This window comes from Peromyscus californicus, unplaced genomic scaffold, assembly GCF_007827085.1.
Source record: "Peromyscus californicus insignis strain IS unplaced genomic scaffold, ASM782708v3 Scaffold_6__1_contigs__length_162567912, whole genome shotgun sequence".
NCBI lineage: Eukaryota > Metazoa > Chordata > Mammalia > Rodentia > Cricetidae > Peromyscus > Peromyscus californicus.
In genome coordinates this window covers 13,034,717-13,054,736 of record NW_026294584.1, presented here as the reverse complement: position 1 = coordinate 13,054,736, position 20,020 = coordinate 13,034,717, and positions in this window count along the sequence as shown.

The following is a 20,020-nucleotide window of genomic DNA, read 5'->3' as shown; positions in this document are numbered from 1 at the left end:
CTGGAGAAGATGACTGTCTTACTAAAAGTGACCCACAGAGTCAATGTGATCCAAATCAGTTCAGTGAAATTCTTCATGGAACTATAAAATTAATCCAAAAACTCATATGGAAACCCAGAGATCCTAAATAGCCAAAACAGCCTTGAGCAGAAGTAATAGTGCTGAGTTTCATAATCCCTCATTTCAAGTTATATTATAGAAAAATACTAACAAAACAGCACATGTTGATGCAAACGCAAGCATGCAGATCAGTGGAATAGAATACCAGAAATGAACTCATGCAGCCACCCTATGTGACTTTTCATATAGGTGTCAAAAAACACAAGTTGGGCAAAAGACGGTCCCTCCAATAAGTGGTTCCTGGGGAAGTGGATTTCCACAGGCCTAATGACAGTGGATCGATCCCTCTCCAATGCTCTGTGCCAAAATAATTTAAAATACATTAAAGGCTTGAATGTAAAACCTGAGACTTTGAAATTGCTAGAGGAAAATATACATAAACACTTCAAGATATAAGCATAGGTGAGGACTCCAGCAGTACAGATAATTATCATAAGAATTGATAAGTGGGATTACATGGAATTAAAAAGTTTCTTCATTGGGGGCTGGAGAGATGGCTCAGTGGTTAAGAGCACTGGCTGCTCTTCCAGAGTACCTGAGTTTAATTCCCAGCACCTACATGGCAGTTCACAACTGTCTGTAACTCCAAGATCTGACACTCTCACACAGACACACATGCAGACAAAATACCAATGCACATAAAATAAAAATAAAATTTAAAAAAAGTTTCTTTACAGTAAAAGATACACTCAACAAAGTGACAAGATAGCCCACAGGATGAATAAACACTCTTTTCCAGGTAGGCATCTGACAAAGTATTAATACCTATTAAGAACCATATTATGTTAGAATTTATAAAGAACACAAAATTATACACAAAAAGATCAATCAAGAAATAATTACATGAAATAAGCGATTCTCAAAAGAAGTACAAATGGCAATAAATACAAAATATTGAACATATGTAAAACTCAGATGTAAACTCAAAAGAGATGAAAAAACCATAATGATCTTGAACAAAAATAATAAAGCTGGAAGTAATAATTGACTACAAAGGCATATTACAGAACCATAGTAACAAAAACAACATGGTACTAGCATAAAAACAAAAGCATAGACCACTGGAGCAGAAAAGAGGTCTCAGGAATAAGTCCAGCCAACTGATTCTTAAGCAAAGTGTGCAAAACATACATCAGAGAAAAGGGAATCTCTTCAGAAAATAGATCTGTAAAAACTGAATACCTACATGTGAAAGACTGAAGCTAGACCCGTATTCTCACATATCAAAATCCATCCCAAATAGGTAAAAGACTAATATAACAAAACACCTCCCAAAGTTCAAATCTATTTGAAGAAAGCATAGGGGAAGAACTTTGAGATGTGGACACAGACACCAACTTCCTGGATATGATGCTAGTGCTCAGGATATAAACATAAGCGTAAACAAATATTATTATATCCAATTAAAAAGATTTTGCACAGCAAAAGAAATAGCCCAATGAAGAGACAACCTACAGAGTGGGAGCAAAATCTTTTCTAGCAGATGACAGATGGTTACTAATCCAGTTTATATGAATCACTAGAAATCAACAACACACTAAGTAATCCAATATCAAAATTGACAAATTAGTTATTTCTCACAAAAACGAAAACCATGTAGCAGGACTCCTACCCCCACCGCTAGTGTGTGTGGGGGACTATCTTGCCATGCTTGTCCTTGTTGAGATTTATATGATTTACAACTGGGTAGGACTGGTGATTGCTTTTCTCTCTTGGCAGCTTGCACGGCACCTTGAGAAACAATGTGTGTTAGCTTCTACAACTGGTCAAAATGCAGAAAACAACTGATTGTGGGCTGTGCAAGTCCAACTGACACATGTACAACAGCCCCTACATGTTGAGCTCAGGGGACATCGTGGACAAGGGGCAGAAAGACTGTAAGAGCCAGAGACATCTGCTGTGGAGTCTGCTAGAGACTTTATCTTCTATATGTGACAGGGAAGGTATACCATGACACCTCAACATCATGGTCTCTTAAACAAAACCTGTACAGTGACAACACCAGTTAATATACCAACATGGATGGGGAAATCTCACGTGGCCCTACTCTAATATGAAGAGCTACAGGCAATTAATGGGAACTGGGAGAGGGAGAATCAGTCCTCTCCAGGGGTAATCCCCCAATAGGTTATTCAACCCCAAGCAGTCAGCTCTAATATATACACAAACATAAAAGTAACATAAAATGGACTCAGCAGGCTGTTTTTATATATATGTATGTATGTGTGTATGTATGTATGTGTGTGTATACATATACATGTAGCACTAATTAAAGATAAAGAAATCAGGAAGCGGGGATAGGGGAGGACTTGGAGGATGGGAAGGGAGAGGAAATGACATACAGTACTCATGTATGAAATTCTAAAAAAAAATTAAAAATTTAAAAAGAATGACATGATCTTGTTTTCTAGAAAATGGATGGATCATACTCAGAAGAACAGATACATAGTTTGTTCTCTCAAATGCTGAAAATATGGAGGAGATGATATAGGGGAAATGAGAGGGAAGGAGGGGTCTAAAAAGATAAGGTTGTAGGTAAAAAAGAAAAATACACAGGATGTTTTCTCCCATGTGCAGTTGTATGGAAGCTGAAGGGAGCTCCTTGAGGTGAAAAGAACATGTGCAAAGTACAGTGGTCTAGGCGTGAAATACCATAATGAGGCCCATTGCTCTGTAACTCAACCAAAAAACTAGTCAAAGTCAAATGGAATATGGGCAATGAATAGATGAAAAAACGCTGACCATCCTCAATCCATCAGGAAAATATAAGTGAGAACTCACTGAGACTCCACCTCACCCAAGTCCAAACGCTTATCCTTTTAAATAAGTAAGAAGAGTAGATACTGTCAAGGATATGGAAAGTAAGGAACCTTTATACACTGTTGGAATAAAGGTAATCACCATGGACAACAGTATATAGGTTCATGAAAACACAATTACTAGAGCTGGAGAGATGGCTCAATGGTTAAGAGCACTTGTTGCTCTCATAGAGGACCTGGGGTCAGTTCTCAGAACCCGTATGATGACTCACAACCATCCATAACTGCAGGTCCAGGGGATCCAACGCCCTTTTATGATTTCTGAGGACAGCAGGTATACATGTGGTGTACATACACACAGGCAGACAAAACACTCATAGACATAGAATAAAGTAAATAAATCTTTAAAAATATAATTACTATTTGGTTCAGGTATATCAATTCCTGGGCATATATCCAGAGGAAGTGATTCAGCATATCTCTTAGTTACTTTTTCTCATTGCTGGGAAAAAAAAATACCTGGCAAAATCCACCAAAGGAAGTAGTTTATTTGGATTCATGGTGATACAATCCATTGTCGCAGGGAGGCATGAAGCAAGGGTCACACGGCATCCAAGTCAAGAAATTAATGCTGGTGCTCACAGGATGTGACTAACCGTAGAAAAGACTTGAGCTCAGTCCCCAGGACCACATAAAAGGCAGGGAATGAGGGAACGTGCTTGTACTCCCAGCACTGGGAGGTAGAGAGAGGTAGACGCTGGGCAGCCAGCTTTGCCTGCTCAGTGAGCCCTAGGTGACAGGGAGAAAGTGTCAGAAAGCAAGATAGTGACTCCTGAGAAAGGACATTTGTGATTGTCCTCTGGCTTCCACATTTACCCTGCACACGCACACGTACACAAAGAAGGAAAATAACAAAAAAGAAAGCTATAAATCAACAACCAGTTGGTTCCTCTGTGCATCTGTTTGACTTCCCCCCGCTATTACCCTCTTCCAGGGTAACAGAATGTGTGGGGAACGAAAGCAACAAACCCTCTGTGAAGCATTTCCCCAACCTCCAGCTTCACCTCTGTTCACGGTGGCTTAGTTTTCCTGGATAACCATGAAGACTGAAATCTTCTCCAGAATGATGACCCAGGTGTCACCTACTCAAAAACTAAGTGTAAATAAAATAAAATAAGAAACCCAAACTGTTAAGTGGCCACCAGAATCTCCTTCCCTCAGTGCTTATTGACTTGTGCCCCTCTCCCAGAAGCTGCAAGTCTTAGAGGGAATCAGGGCATTGTTTGGGGGCAGTAACTGGGAAGGTTCATGAAACTGGCTTTGGGTCTTCAGACCAGGGTACTTGGGTATCCCTACTCAACAAAGAAGAGTTCAGGCTTTGAGCTATATTACCTTAAACCCACCCTGAATTGTAAGGTAGGTATCTTTACTATCACTCCAACTGCTTTCACACCTGAGTTGGTCTCAGGCTGCTTGTTACTGACCTTCTATGAGGTCAGTATGGCAATTGCCAATGATGGCAATTCTTTGCAAAGTTTTGTAGAAACTTGTAATAACTCGATGTTTGTTGAAGCTGCTAATAATAAAACAGTTGGGCTTATAAAAATGATTTCTGTAGATCTGAGTGATGAACACCATTCTGTTTGTCTCTAGTATGTTTATTTTTTGGCACTTTCATATTTGATTTTTACAGAACTTCATGTGAGAGTCAGCTGACAACAGTCTAATTGATGCACATGGCTAACAGTCACATGATACTAGTGCTAAATAATTCATGTTTTGCAACTGACATATCAGATAGTAATATGTGTATATTATGGTGGTTTGAAAGAAAAAGGCCCCCAAAGGGAGTGGCACTATTAGGTGTGGCCTTGTGTGTCATTGTGGAGGCAGGCTTTGAAGTCTCATATATGCTCAAGTCATATCTGGTGTCTCAGTTCACTACCTGTTGCCTGCAAATCAGGATGTAGGACACTCAGGTCCTTCTCCAGCACCATGTCTGCCTCCATGCCACCATGTCCCACCACAATGCTAATGGACTAAACTTCTGAAAATGTAAGTCACTCCAATGTAAGACAAATGGATATAAGACGAATTGCTAAATGGTCTTATTAATAAAAAACCTGGAGCTAGATATTGGGGTAAAAACTGAGAGATCAGGGAAGCAGAAAGAAGCCAGCCATATTCTTACCACTAGAAATCCTCAGCCAAAGAGAGCTTCTTCCTTTATACCCACACCTATGTCTTTTCTGTGCCCTACCATCTTACTTCCTCTCTCCACCCAGCTACATCACTTCCTCTTTCTGCCCAGCTCTATCACTTCCTGTCTGTCTGTACAGACCTCCAGATCTCTATGGTTAACTAGTGCTGGGAATAAAGGTGTGTGCTACCATGCCTGGCTCTGTTCCCAGTGTGGCCTTGAATTCACAGAGATCCGGATGGCTCTCTGCCTCCTGAATGCTAGGATTAAAGGCATGTGCTACCACTGTATGACCTCTATGTTTAATATAGTGGCTGGCTTTTTGCTCTGATCCTCAGATAAGTTTTATTGGGGTACACAAATAAACTATCACCACATCCCAATTAAATGTTTTCCTTTATAAGAGTTGCTGTTGTCATGGTGTCTCTTCACAGCAACAGAAACCCTAACTAAGACATGTATACTTGAGTGTGCTGAGAGAGATCCTGGTTTATCATTTGTGAGCTAGTAAGTACTGACTAAACTCTCATATTTATCTGAGCTCCAAATTAGCATTATGACCAGGCTTTTTTATTCTCTACATTTCCTAATTAGTTATAATTTTACACAGAAAATCTATTAATTTGTTTAAAATAGATCTTTGTAATGTACTTATTTTAAAACACATTTTCAGTTTATTTTTTATTGATTTCTCAGATAAGTAGTTCTTTGTATAGTATTTTGAACACTGAGAGGCATCTAGTTAAATACTCAATAGGTATTAATAAAATTGTTATGATTTTTGCCATTTCTTATATAAGTGAGTTATCAGGACAAGTGACATGATAAATGACATGTGGAACAAGGTCAGAACCTGACAGAGTGACTCTCAATTCCATCAGTAAGAATAAGCACTGGGCACAGAATTTCAATGCCCATCATCCTATTCTGAAGCAAATTGGTGCTGTCAGGAGCAGACATGTCTCACTGTCATGAAAAGCCTTAGGTTATTGAACATTTTAATGCCATATTCTGTAGGTCTTTGAAGTGTTTGAAGACCATCTGTCTATCTAAATACATCTGTGTATGACCTTGAAAACATACCTAACATGACTATAAATTTGACTATCATAAAAAGTTTGACTATTATAGATGACTACCTATTAATTTGTATTTTTTTTTTTTTTTTTTTTTTTTTTGGTTTTTCAAGACAGGGTTTCTCTGTGTAGCTTTGCGCCTTTCCTGGAACTCACTTGGTAGCCCAGGCTGGCCTCGAACTCACAGAGATCCGCCTGGCTCTGCCTCCCGAGTGCTGGGATTAAAGGCGTGCGCCACCACCGCCCGGCCAAATTTGTATTTCTTAATTATATGTTCCAATTTTAAATGAGCTGCATAAACAAAATACCCTAAACAAGAGTAGAAACATACATACAGTATAACAAAATTAACTTTAAATTTGTATCAATAAACCAAAATCCATACCAATGTATAATATTTTGAGATTAATAGTTTTTTGATTAAAGTAGATTTAATAATCCACACTTTTGTCCTATCATTTCTATATCCTCAAAGATTCTTCATAGTTGTGGTTAAAAGGATCCTAATCAGGTACAACTGAGTACTGTGTCCCACAACTCTTCATAGCATTGCTCCTGAATTCTCCTTTCCCACCCCAATCGTGTGCCAACACCATCTGAGGACATGTCCTGAGTGTGATGAACTCAGTCTGATCCTCAGAATCTACAGTAGAAGGAAAGGACCAACTTTTAAAGTTGTCCCCTATGTGCTACCTCACATCTATACATCTCATACATGAACATGTGTTCGTGCGTGTATACGAACATGCACACACAGACACACACACACACACACACACACACACAATAAGACAATATGATCAATATCTGAAAAGGTAACAACATTTGAAGCACAGGAAACCAAGTCAGTAAACTCCAGTCCACTTGGCTCGTCTGAGTCATTCTTCAGTTGATTCTGTGTCTGCAACATCTTTATCTAAAACTTAAAGAAGCTACCTGACATATTTCAGATTTGCCTTGTATAATTTCTTTTATAAACTAGTATTAAATTGGTGATTTTAATGAAAACACAGTATTTATGATATTTTATCTTCTCACTAATCATAATGTGTTATGATTATTTCCTTACCCAAACCTCCTACCTGACTTAAACAGAGTCTTTACACTTGGAAAGCGTCACATTTTAAATGACTAACTCCACAAAATTCTATCACTATTTGGTATTTTTTAGATAAAAATTCTAGATTTTAAACTAACAAAACCAACTCTTAGTTTCCAGTGGCAACAATATTCATGCCATTTCTTGACCAAACAGTAGAACTAAAAGGGGTGTCAGTATAGACATCTGGTTTGGACTAAAAGTTTTAGGACAGGCTAAATTTGTTGTAAATAAAGATACTCTTTTTTTTTTTTAATTGTAACATTCATTTTTTTTTACATTTTATTTTATTTGAATAACATGTTTTTCATTTATTTTACCAACTGACCACAGTTACAGTTTCCCCTCTCTCCTCCCTGCCACCCCCACACCCCACTTCTCATCTACCCCCCTCCCCATCCACTCCTCCTCCATCTCCATTCAGAAAGGCTCAGGCCTCCCAATGGGCTTGAACAAAGCATAGCATGTCAAGTTGAGGCAGGATGGAGCTCCTCCCCTTGCCTCAAGGCTGGGCAAGGTAATCTAGCATGGGGAACAGGTTCCCAAAAGCCAGCTAAGCACCAGGGACAGGTCCTGATCTCACTTCTAGGAGCTTTACAAAGAGACCAAGCTACACAACTGTCACACATAAGTAGAGGGCCTAGGTTAGTTCCATGGAGGCTCCCTAACTGTTGGTCCAGAGACAATGAGCTCAGATTAACTGTCTCTGTGGGTTTCCCCATCATGACCCCCCTGGCTCATACAATCCCTCCTCCTTTTCTTCAGCAGGATTCCCAGAGGTCAGCCCAGTGCCTGACTGTGGACCTCTGCATCTGCTTCCATCAGTTACTGGATAGAGTATCTCTGATGACAATAGGGTAGTCACCAATCTGATTAGAGGCGATGACCAGCTCAGGCACCCTCTCCACTGTTGCTAGGAGTCTTAGCTGGGGTCATCCTTGTGGATTCCTGGGGGATTCCCTGGTGCCAGATTTCTCCAATACTCAGAAATTGCTCCCCCATCAAGACATCTCTTTTGTTTCCCCCTCTTCATCCTGCCCCAACCCACCTCCCCCACCCAGCCCACCTAACCAGCTCCCTCAAGTTCCCATCACCCCATTTCCTCCTCCCCACCCCCAGTTTACTCAGGAGATCTCTTTTATTTCCCCTTCCCAGGGACATCCATGCATCCCTCTTTGGGCTCTCCTTGTTATCTAGCCTCTCTGGGGCTGTGGATTGTAGGTTGGTTATCCTTCACTTTACTCCTAATATCCACTCATGGCTCTGCCATTAAAAGTTAGGCTCACAACCAAAAATATAAAGATGTTCTTGAAGAAAAAATTCACTTTGTAAACAGTAGGACATACAAGGGGATGCTATTTGGGGAAAAGAAAAAAATGGGAAAAAATTGTTTAAAAAAATCCAGACTCTAAAGGATATTACATGATTCATTTGTGTGTCCTAGATTTTATATAGATACATAGAACTTTATATGTACATATGCATGAAGGTAGACACAAACTGTCTAGGGACTCTAGGATCACTAACATGAGAGGGGAGGAGAAAGAGGGCAGAAAGACAGCAAACATGACCAAGGTACACATGTACTTGTAGGAACGCATTCCTGTGAACCCAAGACTATGTGCAGTGAGTATATGTGTGCACACACATGTATGGGACAAACTTCTGAACTGAACAATGAGAGCCTTCACTTTAAACTCAGTAGCTATTGGCAATGTGATACAGATAAAATCTAAAGTGATTATGAGATGATGGCCAATCCTTTCTCATGTAAAAATTGGGGTAAAGGTCTATGCAAACTATAGAAAGCATCAATTGTGAAAATAACACATGGGACTTGTAACCTAAAATACTTCACCTTAAGATCTTAGGCTTCCCTGGTGTTTTAATTTGAGTTTCTATTGTTGTGAAGAGACACCATGACCACGGCAACTCTTATAAAGGAAAACGTTTCATGGGATAGGTGGCTTACAGTTCAGAGGTTTAGTCCATTATCATTATGGTAGGACATGGCAGCATTCAGGCAGACATGGAGCTGGAGCTGAGAGTCCTACAACTTGATCTGCAGGCAACAGGAAGTGGTCTTTTTCACTGGATGTAGTAGCTTGAGCATAGGAGACCTCAAAGCCTACCCCCACACACTTGCTCCACAAGGCCATACCTACTCCAACAAGGTCACATCTCCCATTAGTGTCACTCCCTTTGGGGGTCATTTTCTTTCAAACTACCACATTCCACTCCCTGGCCTCCAAAGGCTTGTAGCCATATCATAGTGCAAAAGTGCCTTCAGTTCAACTTCAAAAGTTCCCATAATCTGTAACAGTTTCAAACTTTTTTAAAAGTCTAAAGTTCAAAGTCTCTTCTGGGATTCATGCAATCTCTTAATTGTAGTCCTCCATGAAATTAAAAAAACAGATCACATACTTCCAACATCTAATGGCACAGGATACACATTACCATTCTAAAACAAGGGGAAGGGAGCATAGTGAGGAATATTGGACCAAAGCAAGACTGAAAACCAGCTGGGCAAACTCCAAATTCTGTATCTCCATGTCTCATGTCAAAATGCTCTTCAGATCTCCAACTCCTTTTGGCTTTGTTGACTACAACACACTTCTTTCTCTTGGGCTGGTTCCACTCCCTGTTAGGAGCTCTTCTCAGCAGGTATCCTACAGCTCTGGCATCTCCAACGTGTTAGGTTCTCCAAGGCAATCCAGGAGTCAACTGCACAGCTTCACACAACGGCCTCTCTAGGCCTTTATTCAGGGACACCCCTGGCACATGCCTGGGCTCAGCAGCTTTCTTAGTCGTGGAGGAAGATTCCATAACCCATTCCTTGTATCTTTGACTCTAAAGCCAGAACCACGTGGCCAAAGCTGACAAGTTCTGCTGCTTGCTGGGGCTGGAAGATGGCCCCTTCATTCAATTATTTCTTTACCAGCTTTCTGTTTTACATTATTTCCTTCACTGACTAAGCTTGGCTGTCCTGGAATTCAATCTGTAGTCCAAGCTGGCCTCAAATTTAGAGATCTCTGTCCCTAGAGTACTGGGATTAAAGGCATACACTACCACATCCAGCTCTAAACCTTTATTTAATTCCTTTTCACATGTTGGAAACTTAGCTGGGTGAGATTTTGCCCTGAGATCACCATACCCCTTATTCCATTTCTTACTCTGTTTATCTCTTGAACACAGGACTTAGCTCCATTCCACTTCCTGGTGTTCTTTTTCTCCTTAAATTGAACATTTTGTACTTTTCCTTTTTCAGCTTCTTTCCATTACAAATCTTCATTAGAGTTACCACTAATAAGCACACCACAGAGTCTCTACTGGGCAGTTTTTTTTTGTTTTTTGTTTTGTTTTTTGAGAAAGGGTTTCTCTGTGTAGCTTTTGGTGCCTGTCTTGCTCTGTAGCCCAGGCTGGCCTCAAACTCACAAAGATCCACCTGCAAACCTCCTGAGTGCTGGGATTAAAGGCATGTGCCACCACCGCCCGGCATCTACTAGGCAGTTTTAAGATTTCCTTAGCCAGTGAAAAAAATCTTCACTTTAGCCTCAGGTAGACTTTAAAGACAAGGGCAAAAAGCAGCCACTTTCTTCACCAAAATATCACATGACCGGTCTCTAGGCAACATACTAAAATTCTTCTCCTCTGAAACCCCTTAAAGCCAAGTTCCCACAGTTCAAATCACACTCAGCACAACTGTCTTCCAGGCTTCTACTTGTATAGCGCATCAAGCAGCACTTAAAACATTCCATTGCTTTCCCAACTCAAAGTAACAAAGTATAAATTCCTCCAAACAAAAACATGGTCAGGCCTGTCACAACAATACCCCAGTCCCTGGTACCAACTTCTGTCTTAGTTAAGGTTTCAAATGCTGTGAAGAGACACCATGACCATGGCAACTCTTACATAGGAAAACATTTAATTGGGGTGGCTCACTTACAGTTCAGAGGTTCAGTCTATTATCATCATGGTGGGACCTGGCAGCATGCAGGCAGACATGGTGCTGGAGAAGGAGATGAGAGTTCTACATCTTAATCTGCAGGCAACAGGAAGTGAAGTGTTTTCCACAATGAGCATAGCTTGAGCAAAGAGACCTCAAAGCCCACCACCACAATGACACACTACCTGCAACAATTTCTCACAAGTCTGACCTGCTGCCTCTATTTGCTCTTACTAACAATATTTGGCATATGGAAAAAAGAATTCAAAATATGACTGTACATTTTTCTAACTTCTATAATAGGACTGCCCATTTATCTCCTCATTTCTCCCATGATCTGGCTATTTAGATTTGGAGTCTTTCCCTAGCTGCTGCTGTCAGTCCCCAGAGCACCTTCCACATTTGAACACACCGAATCACTTGTTAAGCTTCTGTCTTTCTGCCTAGCCATGACATCAAACGCACCTGAGCAGAGGTTTTGGTTTGCTCAATCTTGTATAACTTGTAAACTCTCTAGAAAAGCTCATAAAATCAAGCAGGGCTCAATATTATTGAATGAATGAATTTATAGCACAAATTTAAGATAAAATATTCCCTGACTTAGCACAATTGTACAACTCAGGTGTAACCAACTATGCGCTGGCTTATCTGGACACCATCTCTTATTTATCAAGGTATATTTTAAAAAGATTTTTAAAAAGCAACACCTTTTTGAAAGAACATAGAGTGAACGCAGGCTCAAACTGATTTGTCCGTGTTGACTAAGACAATTAAAAAAGAATCAAACAGGAAATCACTTTCATGAACCCTGCCACGTCGACAGCCTTATAAGGTACTGATATTTCATGCCAGAAATTCTTCAGTGCTGATGTCTAAAGACAAAAAAGATTTGGCCATAAAGAGAATGATTAAATAGGATTGGTCCAATCAAATACTTATTGGCTAGAAGATGAATTTCCCTTTAGAAGTGAGTAATGTATCGACTAAGCACACACACACATAAGCTCATTATTTTATTTTGAATCAAAATATTTAAGTAAACAACTCATTAGCTTATTAACAAAAACAACGCAAATAAATAGTCAGAACTGAAACACCCAGGTATTAGGCCATCATACATTCTCATGTCATTTAAGAACTGAGTGACTTCAGGCCCAGTGAGAGCACATTACCCACTGTTGAATGACCAATCTTAAATGCACAACACCTGAAGTTCACCTTTCCCGCTTAATTCTGGATTGTCTTTTTAAATTTTGCTAGCTGGGAAAATGGCTTGCTGGATAAAGTGCTTGCCACAAAAGCTTGAGGGTCAGAGTTCAGATCTCTAGAACCCACATAAAACTAGGTAGGAAGAGCAAAAATCCTATAATCCCAGCACTCGGGAGACAGCAACAGGCATTCCCAAAGCTCTGGGTTTATTGAGACCCTGTCTCAGCAGAGTGGAGCGAGACTGAGGAAGACAACTTTGGGCCTCCACATCCACAAAGACCTACACTCATACTGTGGGAATAGGCGCACGTGCGCGCACGTACACACACACACACACACACACACACACACACACACACACACACACACACAGAGAGAGAAGCATATTCTGAAGGGTGGTTGGGAAGACACTGAGACAACTGATTAGATCCTCCAGAGCATGAAAACAGAAACTGTGTGGAACTTCCCCAGGGGGTAAGGGGCCATGGGATACCCTGGAAACAAAGAGCAGGAGAAAGTCAACCTGGTAAAATCTGGTGAGGAGGGAGGGCCACAAAGCAAAGAGAAGAGGAATGCCCGAGCTCCTGGTACTCAGTACCTAACGTCCAGTTTCTAGAACAGGAAGGGAATTCTTCCCTCAAAGCAGGTGTATGTGGCAGTCACACGAGGCTGCATGCTGTAGACAAAGAGCTTAAGTAAACATGTGACCTGGAGCCTGTCCAAGCTAGTATCAGAGAAGAAATTTCATTATTTCTCTGGGGAAATGTTGAGGGCCACCTTGCAAAAGGAACTATCTTCTAAAGATAATCCAAAAATGTTATCTCAGGGTCATGGTGGATGGCTTGCTACTTCGACAAAGCAGCCAGCAGCCATGCAAGATAATCCTGACTTTAAGGCATGCCTCTGACACAAACTTTTGATGTTTTTACACAGTAGATAATGCCTAGAGTCGATCAATAAATCAATTTTCAATTAAATTAATGTATTGTTATCCACGAACTATTTCACCCAGCTCTGGCTTTTGCAGTGCTACTCAAGAGTTGACTGAAATACCTACCCTCTCTGAAGTGACCAAAACCAAGGATTTCAATATAATCCTGTTATCTAATAAGAGCTGAGGTAGTCATTCTGTGTTGCTGTCATTACTATACCTTTCACACATAATAGTTGCTAATATTCTGATCCTGCCCCTTGGTGCCACCCTGTGTCCTGACATAAGTCTCTTTTTAAAGAAAAACTCCACCCATCTCTCTCCTTTCCCCCTCTACTTCCACAAGGTATGCACCCCTTTCAATCCCTATTCTCTCTCTCTCTCTCTCTCTCTCTCTCTCTCTCTCTCTCTCTCTCTCTCTCCCTCTCTGCCTGTCTTTCTGCCTCTTCATCTCTCTGTTATAATAAGTTCTCCACGTGGATGCAGCGTCTGGGTTGTGTATCACATGGCCACCACTGCCATGCACATATGGAGTGGTCGCCCGTCAGCCCACTGCTGCATCTGCCCAGCACGCCAGCATGTTTCCTTGCACACACGCAACGAATACCCTCTGGGTCCCCTGCACAATAAATCATAACAATAATCGGTTACTTATAAATGGGAGGAGACTTCATTATGAAATACTTATCATGGTTAATGTCTCAGGATGCACAAATTCTTCTTTGCAGGTTCTTGGTCCATTGACAAAAGAACTTAAAACCTTACAAGGTGGTGGTGGTGGTGGCAGTGCACACCTTTAATCCCAGTACTCGGGAGGCAGAGGCAGGCGGATCTCAGTGAGTTTGAGGCCAGCCTGGTCTACAAAGGAAGTTACAGGACAGCCAGGACTGTTAAACAGAGAAACTCTGTCTCGAAACACCCCCCTCAAAAAAAAAAGAAAGAAAGAAAGGAGAGAGAGAGAGAGAGAGAGAGAGAGAGAGAGAGAGAGAGAGAGAGAGAGAGAGAACTTAAAACCTGACACAGGATTTTTGGAATTAGAGGAAACCAAACAAGGCAAACTTGAGATATGGGCATGTTTGAAGACTAGGGAGGTGGAGAGGGGGAGAAGAGTTATTCTTTTCATAAGAGTTCAGGTAGAAAGATACTTGGAAAACAAGTTGGACACAGCAGAGAGGAAGACAGAACCTGTCGCCTGAGGCCATCGTTCCTTGCATGTTTACTGTGCTCCCCTCAGGGCAAGGTGGGCCTTGGGTGAGAAAGCAAACCTGCCTCTCTGGCCAACAAAGGACAAAATATGTCGCTTTAATCCTTGGGTTTACCCTTGTAACCAGCTACAAGTCGTCCTCTTTGGCAAAGAATCGGTAGGTGTCTAAGATAGGAACTAAGGCGGTTTATTGTCACTGGTTGACCTTTCGGCTGTGTGGTCGGGGAGGATTAACAACAGCTATTGTTTCATATCTGTGTGTCTGTTTCATTTGCTTTGGCCGGGAACGAAGGTTTAACGGTATTTACTATCGGGAGTCTAGCTTTCAGCTTTATGACCCGTCTAAAGTCCCTGCCTTGGGTTCATCTTTAACTTGCAATTAGGGTCAAGCACACAGTGCTTTACCACTGGCTGAAAGGCTGCTGTGGGCTTATTCCTGAAGAATTGAAGGTCACACGTGAAAGGGAGTTACATAAGCAGTGTGGAGATTTTTCACTACGGCATTTTAAACCTGCTTCCTTTGTAGGGCTTTTTGTTTGTTTGATTGATTTTAATTCCCTGTCTGGTATCACTACCTTAGATCATGATACTGGTCTCAGGTCCTGCGGGCCACAAGAATGTATCATAGAGATTCAGCTGTGTATTAAAGCTGAACTTTGACCAGACCAAGGGTCTGTCAAGAAGCAAGCCATTTATTATGAATATTTGGCGATATCCAACTTTTAATATTTCAGCTGTCTTCTGCTATGAAATTCTTGCATGGCCAAATATTTTCAGAGCTGCTGAACTTTTAGGTAACTTCCCTGCAGGAGCCAGTACCTGGATTAGGTCACCTAAGCAAAGACAAACTGGCCAGAGACGCATAGCTTTGCTTCTTGTGCAAATGAAGTTCAGACCATCCCCCTGACCAGAGGCCTCGTGGTTCTCCAGAGCAACTGACTGGGAACAAAAGAGGATTTACACATCAAGGTGAGAGGTAGAATAACATTCCTGAGGAAGCAGAGAACCACAGTACCCACGGAAAGAAAGGGCAGGCCTTTTCTGTAGAAACAGACAGAACTGCATGGTGAGAGAGAAGAGGAAGACAGAGGTTCCGTAGAGGGTAAGCAGATCTAGGGTAGAGTTTTCTGAGTGCCAGGAATAGAAAGTAGCAGAGATGGAGAAAGGATACAGAGGACAAAGATGAGGCTGGAAGCATGAGAGTGTAGTCGTTAGCAGGACTATGAGCTAGGGAGCTGGACGGAACTGAAGCTATGGAGACAGGGTTTCATCCCAGAGAAATAAAGTAGATGAATAAAGGGTTTGGTGTATCTATATTTATTCTTATCCTGAATGCCTGACAGAGCTATAGCTGAATTGATAGACTTTTGTCTTAGAGGAATAAAGTTAACAGACATAAGAACATAGTAGATTTTTTCCCCCTCAGATATCACATGCCAGATGTGCTTAACCCCAGGACCCCTGGGTACTCCATACTCAGGAAGCTAATATGCTGGTATTCATGTCCCAAGAAGCTACTGTCTGCCCAGAGCCCTTCATTCCTCCCCTTCCTAGCTGGCATCCCCTGTCACTTACACAAGGGAGGCATTAGTTTCTCTTTGCGCTGGATCCTTTTGTAGTCTCTTCTAGATCAGGCGAAGAAGTCCATCAGGACAAACTTTCCTTCTCACAAAACATACTCTTTCAGAATGTATTCAATTTGGACTCAAACCAGGGAACCAGGAGCTGGAAGAGAATGGGAGAATGAGTCAAAGGGGGCATGAGAAGAACTTCCTGGAGAATTAAAGCAAAAAGTCAAGGGAAAGTGTTTTTATTTCTGTAAATTTGTTGTTAATAAATACTCAAAGGGGCTAGGGAGATGGCACAAGTAAGGCCTGAGTTTGGATTTCCTCTGTACATGTTTTCAAAGAGCTAGCATGCTGCACATGTCTGTAATCCCAGCACTGGGGAGGCAGAAACAAAGATCTCCAGTGTTCACTGGCCAGCCATCCCAGCTAAATTGGTGAGATGCAGGTCAGTGAGAGACTGGGCAGTTACATGTGCATGTGCACATGAACACATATGCACACACTAAATAGAAAAGACAAGGGAAGCTAGGATAGGAGTATTTATCTCAGTAGACAATTATAAGATACAATTACGGCTTGTGAATTCTTCACAGCAGATTTATAAATCAAACTTGTTAGGCAATAGAACATAATAGATTTTCTAGCAATGAAAGAATTTTAAAGCTCAGAAATTTTATACTGAAGAAACACAAAACAGCTGGGTGTGGTGGTGCATGCCTTTAATCTCAGCACTTGAGAGGTAGAGGCAGTCAGATCTCTGTGAGTTTGAGGCCAGCCCAGTCTACATAGTGAGTTCCAGGACAGCCAGAGCTATACAGTGAGACCCTGTCTTGAAAAAAAAAATAACAACAACAATAATAATTGTATTATCAATATATTTACAGAAATAAAAAAGCAAAGAATTCGAGTTAAGATAGCTTTGTGGTATAGTGTCCACACAGAGTTTGTCCCAGCTACTCAAGAGGCTGAAGCAGGAAGACGTTCAGTGTCCAAGTGGGCTACAAAGTGAGACTAGATCTCAATAAAAAGCTACATGTGTGCATTATGTTAAGAGGCAATAAGAGTTAAAAGGTATAGCTAAAATACTAGCACCTTACCTCTGATATGTTTAATGTACTGGGAGACACAGTTGATGAGATTTTAGATGGACAAGATTGTTTACCATTGAGTTATTTGGTATATGTTTGCATATAGTTTTGCTTAAGGTGAGGTAGGACCTTAAGAGGTTTCCAGCAGAATTTAGTGTTATTTTGGATGTCAAGCCAATTCAAGGAAAATAAGACAACTTGCTTTACAATAGTATATACAGAACCCCTACCACTGGAAACTACATCAAGTTCCATTCAACAAAACTAAACAACAACCAAGAGACAGAAATCCTAGCAACAATGATCTTAGCTATCTGGTGCAGTGGAAAGTCTGCAATTTCTCTACAGATACAATATCCGCTGCAATTCAGCACAATGTTTAGCATGTAGCAGGGACTCAGTAATGTTTGTAGGACACTGACTAACTGGAAGCCTGTATTTATGGAGCAATACCCTGTATGTTAACTCTTAACTAAGCTGAACTTTGAAACAATTAGGAGATTACTGAAGCACACTTCTGTGTGTGTCAGTGGGGGCTTTCCCAGACAGGATTATAAGACCTCTGACTAGTGACTCCTAATTTACGGTGTCATTGTTGGAAGGTAGTGGAAGTAAGGGTAGGACCTAGTTGGAAAGAGTAGATCACTGGGTACACGTTTTTGGGAACCACTGCTTGCCCTGGATGCTTCCTGTATTATCCTTTCTCTGCCTTCCAGCCCAAGCTATGAATGTCTCTGCTCTGCTACTCCCTCTTTACCATTACAGACTAACACCTCTGAAACCATGAACAAAACTCAATGATTCCAGCCTTTAAATTGTTCTCTCAAGTATTTTAGCCTCAACTATGCAAAACACTGATAGAACCCAAAAAACCTAACTTGAAATATTTCAAAAATTCAAAGAAATATACAAAAGGAGAGCAATGTTTTCTTACAGCAAATGCCTGTGCTTTATCCTTAGGCTACGACTGGCTGAGTCAACCTGCTCACTGTTTTCACTCATTCACCTAATGCATATTTGCAAGCACATACTGTATGCAAGACACTGCAAGTGCTATAAGAAAAGTAGCATGACATTTCAGTGAAGTCCTGAAAAAAAAACAAAAAAACAAGAAACAGAGGCATGAGCCATACTGCACAGCCAGCTAAATGGAGGAAGACTTTGAGACTCAAGCTACAGTGATTGGAGTGTGCTTGAATGTTCAAAGGCCAATGCAATGATGATTAGAGTCGATCCCTTCAAACTGCTTGGGACAGTTTCTCATACCTGACTAGAACTTAATAAATGTTAATTATTATCCCCAGGAGTCCGAATAGGATGGAGTGTAGTGGAGCTACACTCTTTAGTGTTGAAAGACCACCAACAGGCTGGTTAAACGTCATAAAGGTGAATGGCAGGAAGGTGCATACTGTGCAGAAGAACACTTCATAAAGTAGAAACAGCCATTTGAATGAAGGTGTATGACTGATAACTTAGAACAGGGACAACTGGATTTCACTGAAAATTAATTAAGCTCAGAGAGAAGCCACTGTTCAAGAACTGGGCAAGAATGTAAGACAAGTGTCTAAGAGAGTCAAAGACTGTTGTGTAAAAATAGCAGGGACTAGGGCTTTCCATTGTTTTAAGTCCATTATACTGTATATCTGTATTTTAATGTCGGTGTGGCAAAGAAACATTATATATATGATATTATATAATATATTATATATATTATAGACTATATTATACATATTATATATATAATAGAATGGTAGATATCTTAGTTAGAGTTACTATCGCTGTGATGAAACAACATGACCAAAAGGAACTTGGAGAGGAAAGGGTTTATTTGGCTTACACTTCCTTATCACTGTTCATCACTGGAAGAAGTCAGGACAGGAACTCAAACAGGGCAGGGACCTGGAGGCAGGAACTGATGCAAAAATCATGGAAGAATACTGGCTTGCTCAGCTTGCTTTCTTATAGAACCCAGACCACCAGCCCAGGGATGGCACCGCACAAAATTAGCTGGGCCCTCCCACATCAGTCATTGTAAATGTAACCAAACATCTTATTAAATAAGAAACACAGAACCAATGCAAAGAAGAAAGCCAAGAGATCGGAGCTAAGAGCCTTACCCACCTGCTGCAGCTAGCCTCTTAAGCCAAGAGACCTCTCTGAAAGAGAGCTACTTCCTGTCTGTTTGTCTTTATATAAACTTTCTGTTCTGCCTTCTCATTGGTTATAAAACCAACCACATGACTGCCTCGTCACTGTCTGTTGTACAGCCCTCCAGGTCTTCTATGGTATTGAGATTAAAGGCATATGTCTCCAATGCTGGCTGTATCCTTGACCACACAGAGATCTACCTAGCTCTGCCTACCAAGTGCTGGGATTAAAGGCGTGCACCACCAATGCCCAGCTTTTGCTATGGCTCTAATAGTTCTGACCCCCGGGCAACTTTATTTATTAACATACAATTAAAATCACACTTCAGTACAAATAAAATACCACCATAAGTCATTAATTAAGAAAATGCCCTACAGGCTTGACAGTAGTCCCACCTTATGGAAGTATTTTCTTTCTTTCTCTCTTTCTCTCTCTCTCTTTCTTTCTTTCCTTCCTTTCTTCCTTTCTTTTTTTTTTTCTAGACAGGGTTTCTCTTCATAGCCCTGGCTGTCCTGGAACTCCCTCTGTAGACCAGGCTGGCATTGAACTCACAGAGATCTGCGTGCTTCAACCTCCTGAGTGCTGTGATTAAAGCTGTGTGCTACCATGGCCAGCTAGGGAGCATTTCTTTTTCTTTCTTTCTTTCTTTCTTTCTTTCTTTCTTTCTTTCTT